This window comes from Antedon bifida, chromosome 6 (genome assembly GCF_963402885.1).
Source record: "Antedon bifida chromosome 6, ecAntBifi1.1, whole genome shotgun sequence".
Classification (NCBI taxonomy): Eukaryota; Metazoa; Echinodermata; class Crinoidea; order Comatulida; family Antedonidae; genus Antedon; species Antedon bifida.
The window spans coordinates 7,789,461-7,806,049 of NC_136231.1; the positions used below are offsets into that span (position 1 = coordinate 7,789,461).

Here is a 16,589-nt window from a genome sequence, read left to right on the forward strand (position 1 = left end):
CCGATTGGGTTAATTTTACCGTCCTGATTTTTATATAATACCGATTGTGTGCATTTTACCGACCTTGTACAATTTACCGACTGTGTGTTTTAAAGATTGTTTAAAGACACCTTCCCTAGAATTTGTGACGTTTTGTAAAAATAATACATATATATTACTTTAAAAAACATTAAACCATGTCATTCCTTGTCTTAAATGTACGTTTTTTGGTAAATTATGTTAAAAAGTGAGAAACAATGCACTACCTAAGTAGCTCGCGGCGTTTCACCAGTACAAAATAAACTAATAATTGTATCAAATACAAATAAACAATACTTAAATCTTAATCTTAACTTTAGATCAGACAAGTAGTAGTAATAATATAAAAAAATATATTTAAAAAAAATACACAGTTACGCTACAGGACAACACAAACACAACAAGCTGTAACTAACTGTCTTGTTTTTCTAGTTTCTTACTAAACACGTTTTTGTCACCACCTTTTCTATGACCAGTTATCTTTGTCTAATTTCGAATATCTAATCTTTGTCACAATTTGTGAAAATCAAGAATCTGTGCTTCGTTATAAATATTTACATGGTTACTTGTTTTTTTTTTAGATGACGATGATTGTTTTGGAAATCTATGTGTAAATGGGCAATGTTTTGATTTGGTTGGTGGTTATGTTTGTTCTTGTTTCCAGGGCTATACAGGAATCAACTGTGACATAGGTAAATAAAGTGAGTGGCCGAGTGTGAGTGGTCAAGCGGTTAAGACAGTGGAACCGTAATTACGTAGCAATAAAATCGGCAAGGGTTCGAGACTCACTCAGCCCATGGGTCTGGTGGTAGAACGAGTCTTTTCGGATAGATAGATTCAGTTTATTTTTTGTTTTATGAAAATCGAATTTACTTTAACAGATATCGATGATTGTTTGGCGAACCCCTGTGTCAATGGTGTATGTAATGATTTGGTTGGTGGATATTTCTGCTTGTGTTCTCCAGGTTATACTGGCACAAACTGTGATATAAGTAAGTATTATGCGAACCTTAAGACATACATCCTAAATGATTTGACTTTATTACGCTGCTGGTAGATACAGTTTATTTTTTGTTTTATGAAAATCAAATTTCTTTAACAGATATCGATGATTGTTTGGCGAACCCATGTGTCAATGGTGTATGTACTGATTTGGTTGATGGATACATCTGCGTTTGTTCTCCAGGCTACACTGGTATAAACTGTGATATAAGTAAGTATTATGCGAACCTTAAGACATACGTCCTCTAGATGTTTGACCTGAATACGCTGCTGGTACATCACCATTAGTTTGCAAAATCCACTTTTCAAATGTCAACCTGCCCCTGTGATTGACATGTTTAAAAACAATATTTATATAGATTTATTATTCTTTCTCTAACTTGACTTTCATTGTATAAGTAAAATATGCATATGTACAGTGCTTTATCTTATCACCTCTTTTATAATATAATTTAAATTTTGTTTCGCCGTTTAGATGCTGATGATTGTTCTCCAAACCCATGTCAAAATGGAGGGCAGTGTACAGACTTTGTCAGTGGTTATTTGTGCACATGCATCGCTGGGTTTATCGGTCAAAACTGTGATACAAGTAAGTCATTGCAAAATGTAATAACGGATCAATGCAATCGTATACATCGACGTAGTTTTATTCATCGATGAAATATCAAATTTAAAAAATGCAATGGGTTAAGTGGTTTTATGACGTTTATAATAATAATTTATAATTTTGCTTTATAGATGTCAATAATTGTTCTCCAAACCCATGTTTGAATGGTGGTCAATGTACAGACTTGATTAATGATTATTTTTGCGCATGCCAAACGGGGTATTCAGGGAGGAATTGTGAAACAAGTGAGTATTAGAATATCGTAACCATATAAGGAGTAGAAATAAGTTATGATTTTAACAGCGAAAAATGAGATTCGCCATTTTTCTGGTTTTACTTTCTTCTTGTTGTATTTTTCCTTGAAAACTTCTGTCAATAGAGTACAATAACCGACTTCCTCTACCGACTTTTGTTCCACCACCACCCTCCTCTACATCACTACCATTATCTGCAACTAACACGTTTTTGTCCCTACCTTTTCTACGACCAGTTTTCTTTGTCTAATTTCGAACATCTAATCTTTATCACAATTTGTGAAAATCAAGAATCTGTGCGAACACACAGTGTTTTAAAAACTTCGTTATAAATATTTTTTTAGATGATGATGATTGTTTTGGAAATCCATGTGTAAATGGGCAATGTTTTGATTTGGTTGGTGGTTATGTTTGTTCTTGTTTCCAGGGATATACAGGAATCAACTGTGACATAGGTAAGTGAAGTAATTGCCGAGCGGTTAAGACAGTGGAACCGTAATTACGTAGCAATAAAATCGGCAAGGGTTCGAGACTCACTCGCCCCATGGTTCTGGTGGTAGAACGAGTCCTTTCGGATAGATAGATTCAGATTATTTTTTGTTTTATGAAAATCGAATTTACTTTAACAGATATCGATGATTATTTGGCGAACCCCTGATGGATACATCTGCGTTTGGTCTCCAGGCTACACTGGTATAAACTGTAGTAGTTAAATAGCGTTTATAGTCCGTTTATAGGCTGTTTTTACAAATTGTAAATATTAGTCAGTTGTATAAATCACTGAAAAAACAAATTCCTAGGAAGTATGAAACAATAGGTATTGCATTTTGGGGTATATAACAATAGAGGTATTTACCGTATATAATTTAAATTAGTTACATGCTATCTTGTTGTGTTGTTAAAAAAAGTGGGGTTAATTCAGTATGTTGTCTACTATATGCTGTATAATTTAAATTGTACAACTTGTAGTTCAGTTGTACAAAGTACTGAAAAGTAAATGACTAAGGAAGTATAAAACAATAGGTGTTTCGGATATATAACAATTTAGGTATTATTTAATTTGATAGTTACATGACATCATGTATTGTCGGCAATTTTAAAAGGAGATAACTATGTATGCACGTGCATGAGTAGGCCTATTTGATTAATTAAAAAATAAATAATAAAGTTGGGATCTTCCCGCGCAGGTTCGAACCCTGCTCACAGCGCCAATGTTGTAAATCGGCCGAGAGTGCGAAGCTACTACAATTATTACACAAAGCGTACCAGCTTACCTTTTAGGCGGGACTGGTCTCTTTCCGCCTCTAGTAGCCGAGATGTGGTGTTATACCCAGAAGAGTACGAACAGTCTACTCCGATGTGTGGCTGCTGGTAGTGATAAACACTCAGGCCAGCCTAGGAGGACTAGACGTACCTTAATTCCGTTGCTGTGTGCGTATGGCTACCCGGTGAGCAGTCCCTTAGTACTAGCTAGGCGGTAACGGGACGATTCGGCGCTGGGACGATTCGGCCCGGGACTATTCGGCCCGGGACGATTCGGCCCTGAGAAGTTTCGGCTCACTTAAATTTATCGGCTTTGATATCCATTTTATAAGCATAAAATAAGCTTTTTCCCCAAATTTTATTTCCAGAGAGACTATGAGGTAGTACTACTAGGGATAAAGATGCAATAAAGCAAACATTTTGAAAACATTGTCGAAAATGATCAATTTTTAGTCACGCGAACGATGTAAACAAGTTACGCCCTCTGTTGGCCGCTTGGCGAATACACGAAATAAACAAGATTTTCGAAGTAATAAATTGAATATAAAATTACGTTTTTTTAGTAATTTATTGTATATATTATATCAAAATTGTCAATATCAATAAAATACGGATTGTTAAACACCTTTAAAAACTTTAAATACCCACAAAAATGAATATGAATTTGGTCTAAAGTGAGACGTTTCGGCCTACAAAGTGGGATGTTTCGGCCCAAAAGTGGGCCGAATCGTCCCACCAAAAGTGGGCCGAATAGTCCCGGGCCGAATCGTCTCAGGGCCGAATCGTCCCTGTGCATTGTGCATTCGCCAAGCGGCCAACAGAGGGCGTAACTTGTTATCATCGTTCGCGTGACTAAAAAATGATCATTTTCGACAATTTTTTTTTAAATGTTTGCTTTATTGCATCTTTATCCCTAGTAGTACTACCCATAGTCTCTCTGAAAATAAAGTTTGGGGAAAAAAGCTTATTTTATGCTTATAAAATGCATCAAAGCCGATAAATGTAAGTGTGCCGAATAGTCCCGGGCCGAATCGTCCCAGGGCCGAATCATCCCGGGCCGAATCGTCTCAGGGCCGAATCGTCCCGTTACCAACCCTGCTGGCTATAGGCTAATGTATATCTAACACCAGGGAACGTGCGTAGAGCTGATACTTATACAGTGTAGTCACGATTTACGTCCGTCCCGTCCAATGTCATGCGTTCAAAGAGGCCGCTACGGCACCGGTCAGTAACGCACGTGACCTCGGGTCACACCTTTGGTCGACCCATTATTATATAATGGGGTTTTCGCTACACTCCTCCCAATTTTATAAAGGCTGAGCCCAGTGTTCTGATGGGGTCAAGTGCCTGGTAGCAATCGAGACTGATTAATTAGGAGGATTTGAGGTAAACTCAGAAAAGTCCGTCCTAATTGAAAATCTGCAAAGAAACAATGCGAGAGGTAACCATTCTACACATCTTCCACAGTGAATCAGATCCAGCTCAGGATAGGAATGTGGAAAACGGTCAGTTAACTACCCAGGGGCTGTCAGTTGCGAGGTTGGAGTTACTTCACCCTTCTTCTCAGCGAGACAAAGAACAGTCCTAGGCTAATTAATTTGATAACAGTACTGGTCCATAGGGGACACAGCTTCGTGGATAAGGGTGTTTTGATAGAACTAGACCGACATATAATTAATACTGGTATTTTATAACAACGACAAAAATAAAAAGATAAGAATATAATGAAGTGATATAATAAGTATGTCTTGATTGAACTATACAGACATGTACTTAATTTCTTCCGGAAATTATAACAATGGAGCTTCGCAATGAATGAATGGTGTAACGTCAAGCAATATGTTAGTTTCACTATTTTTCAAAAATAAATAATAATTATTTCTAACTTTAAATTAAGTTTCATTTTCATTTAAATGGTTTACGTTTTACATAAAGAATTCTTTGTTTCCTTTTAAAATAAAACAAAAAAGGACGCTACAACTGACATGTATACATTATTTTGTTTAGTATAAATGTAGGGTGAATGTATAGTTAAATTATCAGTATTCAATTCAATTCAAAGCAACATTTATTTACTCCTTTGGAATAAAAAAACTGATTACAATGTACAATATATATAAAAGATTTTAGAAAGAAGAGGGTACAAGAAAGATGAAAACACATTCTGTTGAGGGCGTACATATTATTTACACAGACAATCAAAAAAGAATAATAAAAAAAAAAATAAATAAATAAAAAATTGACCAAAGAATAGTTAATATTTGGAAATAAGGTGACTTTTAAGTTTAGATAAAAATGATTTACTGGAAACGGAGTTTAAGATGGGGAGTGGCAGATCGTTCCAAAAAGTGGGTCCGGAATACCTAATGTTGTGTTGAAGTGGTTGGTTTTATGGGTTGGAATATGTAATTTTTGAACTAATACGGGTATGATGATAATGAATTACAGAATTAGGAGTGAACATGGAGCAAAGATGTTTTGGAAGGTTAGAATAATAGAAGAAAAGATGAAAGAGCCTTGTTGGGTTAGATTGATATCAAGGACTTTGAGAAGGTGAAGCTTAGAAAAAATGAGATGAATGAGACAGGGGTGGGGCGCCAGGTATAACCCTGATGGCCTTTTTTTTTAAGAGTTTGAAGTTTTTTAATATTGGAAGGTTAAGAGTTGCGCCAGACAATATTGCAAAAATTGCAATATATTGTTAATATAGTTAAGGTAAGGCAGGATAATTGAGCAGTAAAGAATATGAAGAATGTTAGGGGGTAAAAAAAAGAAAGTCTAGTGATGATGCCCAGACTTTTTGAAATTTTATTCTCAACAAAATTGATATGATTTTTCCATGAAAGTCGACTGTCTAGATGAACTCCTAAAAATGTAGCAGATTGGACTGAGGGAATGTCATGATTGTTAATCGAAATGTTATAGTTTGCAGTATCAATGTTTTTAATTTTCTGAGGGGTCCCAAACAGGATGAAGTTACATTTTTTGTGGTTAAGAGAAAGTTTGTTAGCTGAAAAGTATTGAGACATGAGGGTCAGATTGGTATTAACAGTATTAAATAAGGTTTGAATATCAGGGTCAGAGTAATAAACAGTGGTGTCTTCAACATATAGAAAAAAGTTAAGAATTGAAGAAGAAAGATAGATGTCATTAATATATAGAATAAATAGCATGGGGCCAAGAAGAGAGCCTTGGGGAACACCACAAGTACAGGATTGAAGTTGGAGACAGAATTAGAATACATGGTACATTGAAAACGATTGGTAAGGTAACTTTTGAAAAGATCATATGCAGGCTCTCTGATTCCATAATAGGATAATTTAAATAAAAGTACATTGTGGTCTATTGTGTCGAATGCCTTCGACAAATCTAAAAAAACGCCGATGGCTAGATGACCACTTTCAAATGCGTCAACAATTTTGTTTGTTAAGTCAATGAGAGCCATGGGTGTGTTGTGTCCTTTTCTAAAGCCGTATTGATTTTTGTGAAGAATGTCATGTTTTGAGATAAATGAAAATGTACGATCGTAGATTACCCTTTCTAAAGCTTTAGAGAAAATAGAAAGGACAGAGATGGGGCGATAGTTAGAGAAATCAGATTTGCTTCCAGATTTGTAGATAGGGATAACGCGCGCAAACTTCATCCTGTCTGGGAAAACACCCTTTGATAAAGCAAGATTAAAAATATGAGTAAGTGGAAAAGAAAGAGATCGGCAATATGTTTAATGGGCTTGGTTTGAAAATCATCAATACCGGGTGATTTGTTGTTTTTAAAAGTAGAAATGATTTTAAAAACTTCGGCCTCATTGACTGGAGTAAAGAATATTGAGTTAGGGGAAGAGTTGGGTAAGAAGTATTTAAATGATCTGTTACTATTGGGAATTTCATTAGCAAGTGAAGTGCCGATTTCAAAGTATCAGTTTTCAAAGCGCTGAACTCACTTCTACAATCTTGATTAAGAGAATTTAGTACAGTTTTCATCAGTATGAACTTCTACAAACCAACAGTCGATTACACCGATTCTAAAATAGCCGATAAGGCTAAGGCTACTATGCAGTGAGTTATGAGGTCTAGCAAGAGACAGAGAGTAGAAGATGAACCAAATACTAGCGCTTCTTTTCAACAAGATTGTCGACCGGTGGTAAAGAATCACTTTTTAAGAATGATAATCGAATTACAGTTACAGCTACTAAACGTATTAAACTTGACGTGATGATAATATGTACGTATGTATCCGAGAATACTATCAATCAGAACCAGATGGTAAATGTAAATTAGGCAAGAAAGGTATTAATTTAACATTGATGCAGTGGAGAGATCTAATGGAACAAAAGGACATGGTCGATGAAATGATTGAAGAGTTGAATGGATGTGAAGATTGTGGAACCGGTGTAAACATGAATGACAATGAAATGCTAGAAACACGGACCAAAAAAAGCTACAAGAATGACAATTACGATTGGTTAAAACAGTTTCCGTAATTACAATGTAATCTTTTGGAAAACAGAACGGATTGATGATCTTGGATCGGACATTTTTTAAATTGAATGACATTGGGGAAGCTAATTTTGAAACAAATGAAACACAGCGCTTCGACAGGATCTGTGAAAATGAGACAAGGGATGAAACAGTTTTAGTAAATGCCGAATGTTATTTTTAATCCATGGAAGCTGTATATAACACGACGATATGCTGTAACATTTAACCATTCTACAACGCTGTAACCTATCAGACATACTATTTTTCTTCAGACACTTTAGCCAGTTAAAAAAATCACTATGAATTTCGTCAACGAAGTAATTGAAATTATCGACTTAACCATGCAGGAAGAAGAAGTCGCTGCAATTGAACTGATTGACTTAACAACGCTACCTGATTCAGAAGAAGAATATGAACTATTAGAATTTAAAAGGTTTTGAAGAACTAGAGAGGGAAGCCGATTTTTCAATCCATTCAGAAGAAGAAAACGTTCCGATAGAATTAACGATGGATTCTAAAGAGATGGAACTAATGGAGGAAGATATTACACCAGAAGAGGATGTTCTATACCCACGTATAATCTCGACCGAGGAAAAATACTCTTCGATGAAACCAAAACCATAGAAGACAACTTAAACTATCTGACAGAAGATAATTCAGAACTAGACGACGATGTGTTCATCTATGAAATAGCCATAGACCAGTTGACGGAAGAAGTGAAGGCGATGACAAGTTCTAACCAAAGAGAATGGTTAATGATAAAGGAAACAGTTAAACGAACATACATATCGGCATTCATAGCTGTGATGAATGATATGAAAAAACTTTACTGTTTGGGTTGCCTGTACGGCAGATATCAAATAAGATGTACAGAAGAAGACCACGACATTTGTAACTTACCAAAACTTGAACTTCTTCACAGGTGTTATCAAGCTATCTTATGTTTAAATCTCGTCGACAATGGTAGTACCCACTTTGAATGGGCATTTAAACATTTTAACCTGCTGTTATGAACGTCAATGAATTTAACTCACTGATAAAAATCGTTTCAAGTGATTACAACCTTTTTTCAAAAATGTATAATTGTATGTAGTTACCATCTTTTTCAATTATTTGTAATGTTATTAAATGTTTTGAGTTATTTTTCTTTTCTTTTTTTCTTATCTGTTAAAGTATTATTATTCTTATTATGTTTTGTAAAGTGTATTGCAATAGAATGTGTATTGAAATAAATTTTGTTTTTAACAACAACGAAAATGAAATTTGATCTTTGCGTGTTATTTAAGTATTTGAATTATTTTTTAAATTTTTATTTGGGTGATTGAGGGTAATGAGTATAAACAAATCAGGCATATCAAGCAGAAGGTCCGAGTTCGAGTCTCAGTTGGGGCGACTTTTTCTCATTCTCACAGATTTCCTCATCTTTATCGTTTCAAATTAATTAATTAAATACAGTATATCACCGGGCGGTTTAGAATTACTGTTCTGATTTGTTTATATATATAAAAGTATCTCATCGGAGATCTCGTCTCGTGAATAAAAATACTGAAAGATGAGGGCGTATCAATTTGATCTCTGGTGCGCGCGTACAAATAAAGACTAGTGCTGTTCCGACGTACCACGCCGAGAATGTTAAAGAATCGCTATCCAATCGAGTTTGAACAATACCATGAAAGCCCCAGTGGTCTAATGGTTAGGACAACTGCATATCAAGCAGAAGGTCCGAGTTCGAGTCTCGGTTGGGGCGACTTTTTCTTATTCTTACAGATTTCCTCATCTTTATCGTTTCAAATTAATTATATATATATATATATATAAAGTCAAATTACTGAAAAAATGACAATGATGTCGATATCAGTGGCTGGATCACAATGGAGATACAAAAAAAATAAGCGAAAACCTAAATCAAAACGATAAAGTAAAACAGCCAGAAATATTGGCAAAGCTTTCGGGCAACACTAGCCCTTCATCAGTGCCTTATTGTAAGCAATAATAATGCTAATCATAATATCACACGATAGGTTTTTGACATGACATATATTGTATAAATATTGTTGGAAAGTTTCCAAACTTGCAAATAACTATTCATTATTATTCGACATTCGTCCGTGATTTTGTCGTAATATTTTACCTGGAAACCCATATTGTACCCAGATAGTTGGTTATTTACTTCAAAACATATTTTGAAGACGAATTCTTACAAAAGTGATCCTATTTATTTGCTACCTTATTGTATAATTACCTTTTACCTACTGTAAACAATTTAGTGACGTAAATAACGCAAACAATATGTATAATAATACCATTAATAAAATCATTCTTCACACTTAAATGATTTATTATACCGTTTCCAAAAACATGAATTCTTGCATATGTCACATGTCTATCATTTTGGTTTTATATTTTTGCCACATATTGTTGTTGTAATACCTACCTGGAAAAATAATAAGAAGCCATTCACTCTACTAAAAGACGAATTGTTATAAAAGGAGCCGTTACTCTGGTATCGTACAAATTGATAAGTTTGATTCTCTTGATAAGTGACCTACAACTTACAAACAAGATGTTACTCCTCAAGAACAGCCTGTTCGTTCTATTTGTAGTTATCGGAGTTGCTCATGTCCGAGCATTCCCTCAAACTCAAAGTAAGTTCTGTGTATTTATTTTTCATCATGATACCTTACCGCTGCAATCCAGTCTAAGTATAGTTATGCCATTATTACGATGTTTGGTGTTGTTTAAATTTAGTTGAGCTCATTAGCAATAGTGCGATTTAAACTTGTAAAATTGCAATATCAATAGGAAGTGCTCTATGGTATCAATTACGATAGTTGATTTACTTTAATCGTCTTTAAAATTTAATTTTAGTTTCTTGTTTGCTTATAAATATTATTTGTTTATAGTTCCTTGACTTAAAGAGACAGTGAACCTCTATAACTCACAATCTAGAAGTCACAGTAATCTAAATTAGCCTTCCGTCTGTCTAAAATGTGTATAATATTAATATATATATTCCTGTCCACCCAGGCAGCACTTGCCAGTTCTTATGCCATGACTTTATCCAAATTTCTTCACTTGCACCGATGAAGGGCTAGTGTTGCCCGAAAGCTCTGCTAACTTTTCTGGCTGTTTTACTTTATCGTTTTGATTTAGCTTTTCGCTTTTTTTCACTGAAAAAAATGACAATGCTGTGGGTATCAGTGGCTGGATCTCAATGGAGATACAAAAAAAAGCGAAAAGCTAAATCAAAACGATAAAGCAAAACCGCTAGAAAAGTTAGCCTTTTTGATCTTGTGTTTTTGTATAAATGTTTTAATTCTTTATTAGACTGTAACTTAGTTAGTCTTAGAGTCCCTTGTCGTCGTCTTAGAAGAAATCCTACATTCCATATTCCTTTTAGTAGAGTAAATTTAAAAAAAATGGTTTTATTAGTAGATTAAGTCAAACTTATAATTCTTTTACTTTAAAGATGTATTGTCCCTCTGAAAAAATAATTCTTAAACAACTTTTTTTTTAATATTCCATTTTAATGTAACATCATAGTTGTCCACTTTAACCAAAAATTGGATTTAAAAAATGTATTTACCTGAAAAAAATGTAATTTAAAGCAAAAAATGGTCAAATTGGCTGTCAGCCGATGGATTTTTGGTTAAATTTAACCATTTATTTTGTCATTTTATAAGTGATATTTTTTTTCGTTTTTTGTTTCTATGGAAGTGTTTAATTTTATTAAAACTACAAAAAAAAATATTCGAAGTCCGATTTAATTAATCTTCATTTTTCATGTTTTTGTGGGACAATACATCTTTAAGAAACCCTGCGTTAGATATTTTTATTAATAATCTCCGTAAGTTTCATAACATTGTTTAGTAGTTTAGTATAATATTTGTTATTGTATGTGTACGTGTTTGTCTGTGTTCCCTCCTGTAAGTGGTGAACCATGAGTTCACTGTTGGTTGGGAAATGAAATAAATAAATAAATACAGTTTTTTTGTTAATTCATTACTTTTTGCGGTCTTTTATGTAGCTGTTTTTCATGTTCGTGGCTTATGAATCCTCTACTACTATTAATTTCGAAAAACAGTTATAATGCAATGATTTAATAAATTTTAATCATGTTATTATATATCGTTTTAGTCTTATTTTTTTAATAATTGCGAATTGTGGCATATCTTCATTTCTGGTGTCCAATTATAATATATGTATTGTTTGTCTGGTAATGTCTTAAAGATGTATACTTATACTGTATGCTTTTTGCAATTTTTTTTCAATAGTAATATTATAATATTAGGCTTGCTAAAATAACTTCGCCGTAGTCGGTCGTATAATTAGGTTATCATTTAGAATAAAAGTATCACCTAATGTTATTGTATGAAATCTTTATTGGTTATCCGGTATTGGTAACTTTTTTATTGAAACTTCAAAAAATCATAATTTATATAAGGCTTCGTCGACCTTATATCGAATAAAAATGGCTTATTGCACAAGAAATTACGCGCGCACGCGCCATTAAAATTTTATATTGCGAAAAATCAATTTCTGCGCGTTTCAGGTCATTATAAACATTTTCGATTTGTTTACATTGCGCGCGCACTTTTGCGCACGCAGATCGTAAGCAACATAGAAAGGTCGTTTTTGTAATTGATTTTTGCGTTTCATATCATCTGTAGCAGATTTCATTAATTTTGATGAACTTTAATTGCAAAATAACGGCGCAGGTACACGTTGAACTTGAATAATCGTGTGTTTAAAAATGCGTAATTTAATGCAAATCTGTGAAATGTTTTCTAACCAGAATATGGCTGGTGTCCTCCAATTTTTGAAAATTTTTTATTGGAAGTTGATGAGTTGTAGATATGAATTAATGTAAAAATGTGTACCTACCGGATGTTTTGACTTCACCATATGACCAGTTTCTCAGAATGAAAAGTGATTCTCATGATTAAAACTTTTAATGAAAGCTGTTAAATTGTAGATCAGAATTCATATAAAAATGTTGTCTATTGGATTTTGTGACGTCATCATATGGTCAGTGGAATTTAAAACGTCGGATTTACATCTCTTTCGTAAACATTTTTAGCGTTTAAAAGTTTCGTTTATGTTTTCTAATTTCATAGATAGTAACGATTGTTCCCCGAACCCATGCGTCAATGGTGTATGTAATGATTTGGTTGGTGGATATTCCTGTCTGTGTTCTCCAGGCTACACTGGTACAAACTGTGATATAAGTAAGTAATTTGTTGTCGAGTGATCTGCTATTCACCCACAGGTGTATACTTATATAGTGATAAACAGAAACCGATTGGATTAGGTACCATAACAGAAATGTGATATAGGCCTAGCAAGCTAACTTTATGGTTTATAAGATCCTTAAAAAAGAATTCAGTTATCTTCAGGAGTACTGATTTGTTGGGCCGTGATTTATGACGCCTAAGGGATCTTTATATAGACTTATTTTTTCGAATAAATGTACGTACCTATCAGATACACTTGTCTTGTGTCGTATGACAAATAAGTACTGTAATAGTTACTGAAGTTAGTATTACAACCTCGTCAATGAAAACACAAATATGTATATGTTTATTCACTTATTTATGAAAATGCATACTATAAAGTTTCGTTTGTCTGTAAAATGATGTAATCAAGCTGTTTACATAAGTAATTAAAACCAAATTGTAGTTGGAGAAAAGAAACTACGAAGCATGTTTATGTTATGTTGTGTGCCGTTATGTTTTCACCATTGACAGCCATTGGAGTGTTTAACAATGGCAAAACTATACATTGTGTTTATCATAATTGAACTTGAAATACCTCCTAAATAAAGGAACCTAAATGTTAATTTTCACTGTATACAATGGAAAGGTTACCAAAGTTTACCAATATTGTATTTATACTATTATATAGTTTAGTGCCTTATAGTCTACTGATATAATAATTATATTGTAGTATCTTTTACCTGGTGAAATATCCACATATTTATATATAACGCCTACGAGTATCTATTCTTAATCTATGCAAATTTGCTGAGTAAAATAACAGCATATTACCATATACTGTATCAAATATTCCGCAATCATTTTGTTGTTCATGCTATAATATCCTAATTATGACATATTAATCTCATTTTTATTAATGATTTCTGCTTGATATAAATGATTTTTTGTTCTAAAGAGCCTAATTATAAAATGTAAGGAATTTTATGTCTTGGTATTGTTTAATCATCTAATGTACTCAGAGCAATTAATACATTTAAAAGAGAAATTTGAATCTGTAAATTTGCGAAATCCATAATCGTAATTCATCCCCCATTTAGCCTAGCAGGACCAAACATAAATTATTAATCCTTCAATTACCTACACTTTTCTTACACAAATAATCTTTTTTCTCTCTTGTACATATCAAATGATCTACTCCTATCTTCCAATTCTGTTTACCTTTAGGCCTAGATCAATTCTGTTTCGACAAGACTAATGGATATCACTACCATCCAACAGACTGTAATATATTTTACCAATGTTACCAAGGTACAACATACCCTAAAACATGTCAAATTTTAAAATGTTGTATTGTAAATTGTTCGATCTAATAATACCTCAATGTTAATTTGAATAATTTAAACTAAATTAATTTGTACAACCAAAGATTAAAACTTTTTGAAATAAAAAGATGTTGATAATAATAATGGTGTTGCTTCTTTTTTTGCTGCTTTTCTATGACTAACTGGAAACAGCCATCACATTTTTAAAAGTTTTTAAATTTGCTAGCGGACGGTGAGGCTACTATAACTACAACCAACTTATGGTATTGTTAAACTTTATAAATATATCAGTTTAGTGGGAAGGCAGTTTGTAACAATAATTTTCAGAGAATGTTTGGTGCACCAAATTTTACATTTATTTTCGTGTTTTTCTTTCGGTAATATCTACATATTTGCATGCCATTGTTCATAACATTTCTGTAGGCCTAGATCAATTATATCATACCTAAACAACATGTTAGTTCAATTGGTCCAATACATCCTGGTATAGTATTCTTTAGCCAAGTTTCAAAGTTTGTATAACATGTTACCTTATAACACACATATTATGTTATGGTCATAATATAATCGCCTTTAATGTCTCGTATCAGTAAGATTGAGACAATTGTAGACCTACTGTAAATGTATTACAAAAAAATGCTTTTTATTATTATTTGAGCACTGTTACCAAATAGTATATCCACATATTTGTGGCGCTGAATATTTGTTCAGAACTTCACATACAATATCACCTATAAAATATCACCTACTGTCTTGTACAATACCATAATTATTAATTACAGCTTACAACTGAATGCGTACTCGAATTGACAGTTTCTAAAGTTGTCAAAAAATCCATTCCATGTTTTTATACTTTTTACGCACCAATAATATACAAATAATGAATGTTTATGAGTAAGGGTACAAATAATGGCATTTGGTGAATGATGAAAGGTCATATGGAGATATAGATATTTAGATGTTAATAATAACAATGAATACCGTAGCTCACGTTATAGGTTATTGACATGATGCACATAAAACCGACTCCTTATTGTGGAAACTTTTCAAAGAACCTAAAAAATATATTGATGATTATTTCCATTTATTCAAATAAGTCTTTCGGTTTCATTTTTTGTGTTAAACTTATTGAACCTTCCTCTACATTCAAAAGTGTATACCTGGTTCAAGTAATACACTATTTAGCAAGTATCATGCAAAAATGTTGCTTACAGCTAGTCATTATAAAATACATTAAATGTTTTGACTTCCCGAGAGCTCTACCAAGGAAGTATATGAAAAACATATTGCCATCTGTGAAACTAATTGATACCAAGACAAAACAATATATACGACAATTAATTTAGAACAAGAAATAAAACATGCAATCAATTAAACAAGAATAGAACATAAAACACATTTAAATAAGAGGTGCAGTATGTTACATTTCTTTATTATAGGCCTACCATTATTGTAGTACATTTTAGGCTACCCATTATTATTAACATATTCAATAAAATGATATTATAATTGTTCACATCATAGGTCATTGATTTTACATATACAATATGGTATCGTGCTTAAATTTGCAAATGACTTACCTTGGTATTGAGCATTTAATCCTATTATGTCCATTTTATTGGAAAGTTTTAAAAGATCCAAATATGACTATTCTTACTATTCATTTATTTGTATGATGTCCGTGTTTTTTTCTTATAGTGACATAGGTGGTTATTCACTTCAGAATACGGATTCTTACAAAAGAGTCTAATGCTGTTATTCTTCCTATCTTATTGTACAATAACCTTTTACCTATCAATGTATTTGTGAGATATTTGATAATAATATACACGATAGGTTATTATTGACATGACATATATTGTATAAAAATTGTTGGAAAGTTTCCAAATAACTATTCATTACTATTCATTATATCTATGTATTGGTATGAAGATTTTTCCGTGATTTTGTCGTAATTTTTTACCTGGAAACCCATATTGTACCCAGATAGTTGGTCATTTACTTCAACACATATTTTGAAGACGAATTCTTACCAAAGAGCATGATGCTGTTTTGTCTACCTTATTGTATAATTACCTTTTACCTACTGTAATAAACATATTTATTGACGCAAATAACGCAAGTAAAATGCATAGACCTAATAATACCATTAATAGAATCATTCTTCACACTTAAAGATGTATTGTCCTTTGAAACACAAAAAATGAAGGTCAAAATATTTTAATTTAAATTGGCCATATCAAGTAATATTGCCAAAAACAACATGTTAACGTAATTAACAGGTAAATTAATTTGATTACATTTCGTCTAGAAAATCGTCGTGAGCGAAAGTAAACAAAGATTTCAAACCACGAGTATGAATTATGCATGATGCTAATTAGGATTGTTTACAACTCGTTACGGTTGAGAAGGTGTTTTCACACAGATCG

At 32.9% G+C, this 16,589-nt stretch overlaps 1 long non-coding RNA gene across 1 annotated transcript; it reads left to right on the forward strand.

The window, feature by feature from the left end:
- Positions 1 to 1,763: 1,763 nt before the first annotated feature.
- LOC144845598 (uncharacterized) lies at positions 1,764 to 14,165 on the forward strand. The gene is made up of 3 exons (XR_013612573.1): positions 1,764 to 1,872; positions 2,226 to 2,345; positions 14,069 to 14,165. It is a non-coding gene; the product is annotated as an uncharacterized LOC144845598 (long non-coding RNA).
- The last annotated feature ends 2,424 nt before the right edge of the window (positions 14,166 to 16,589 follow it).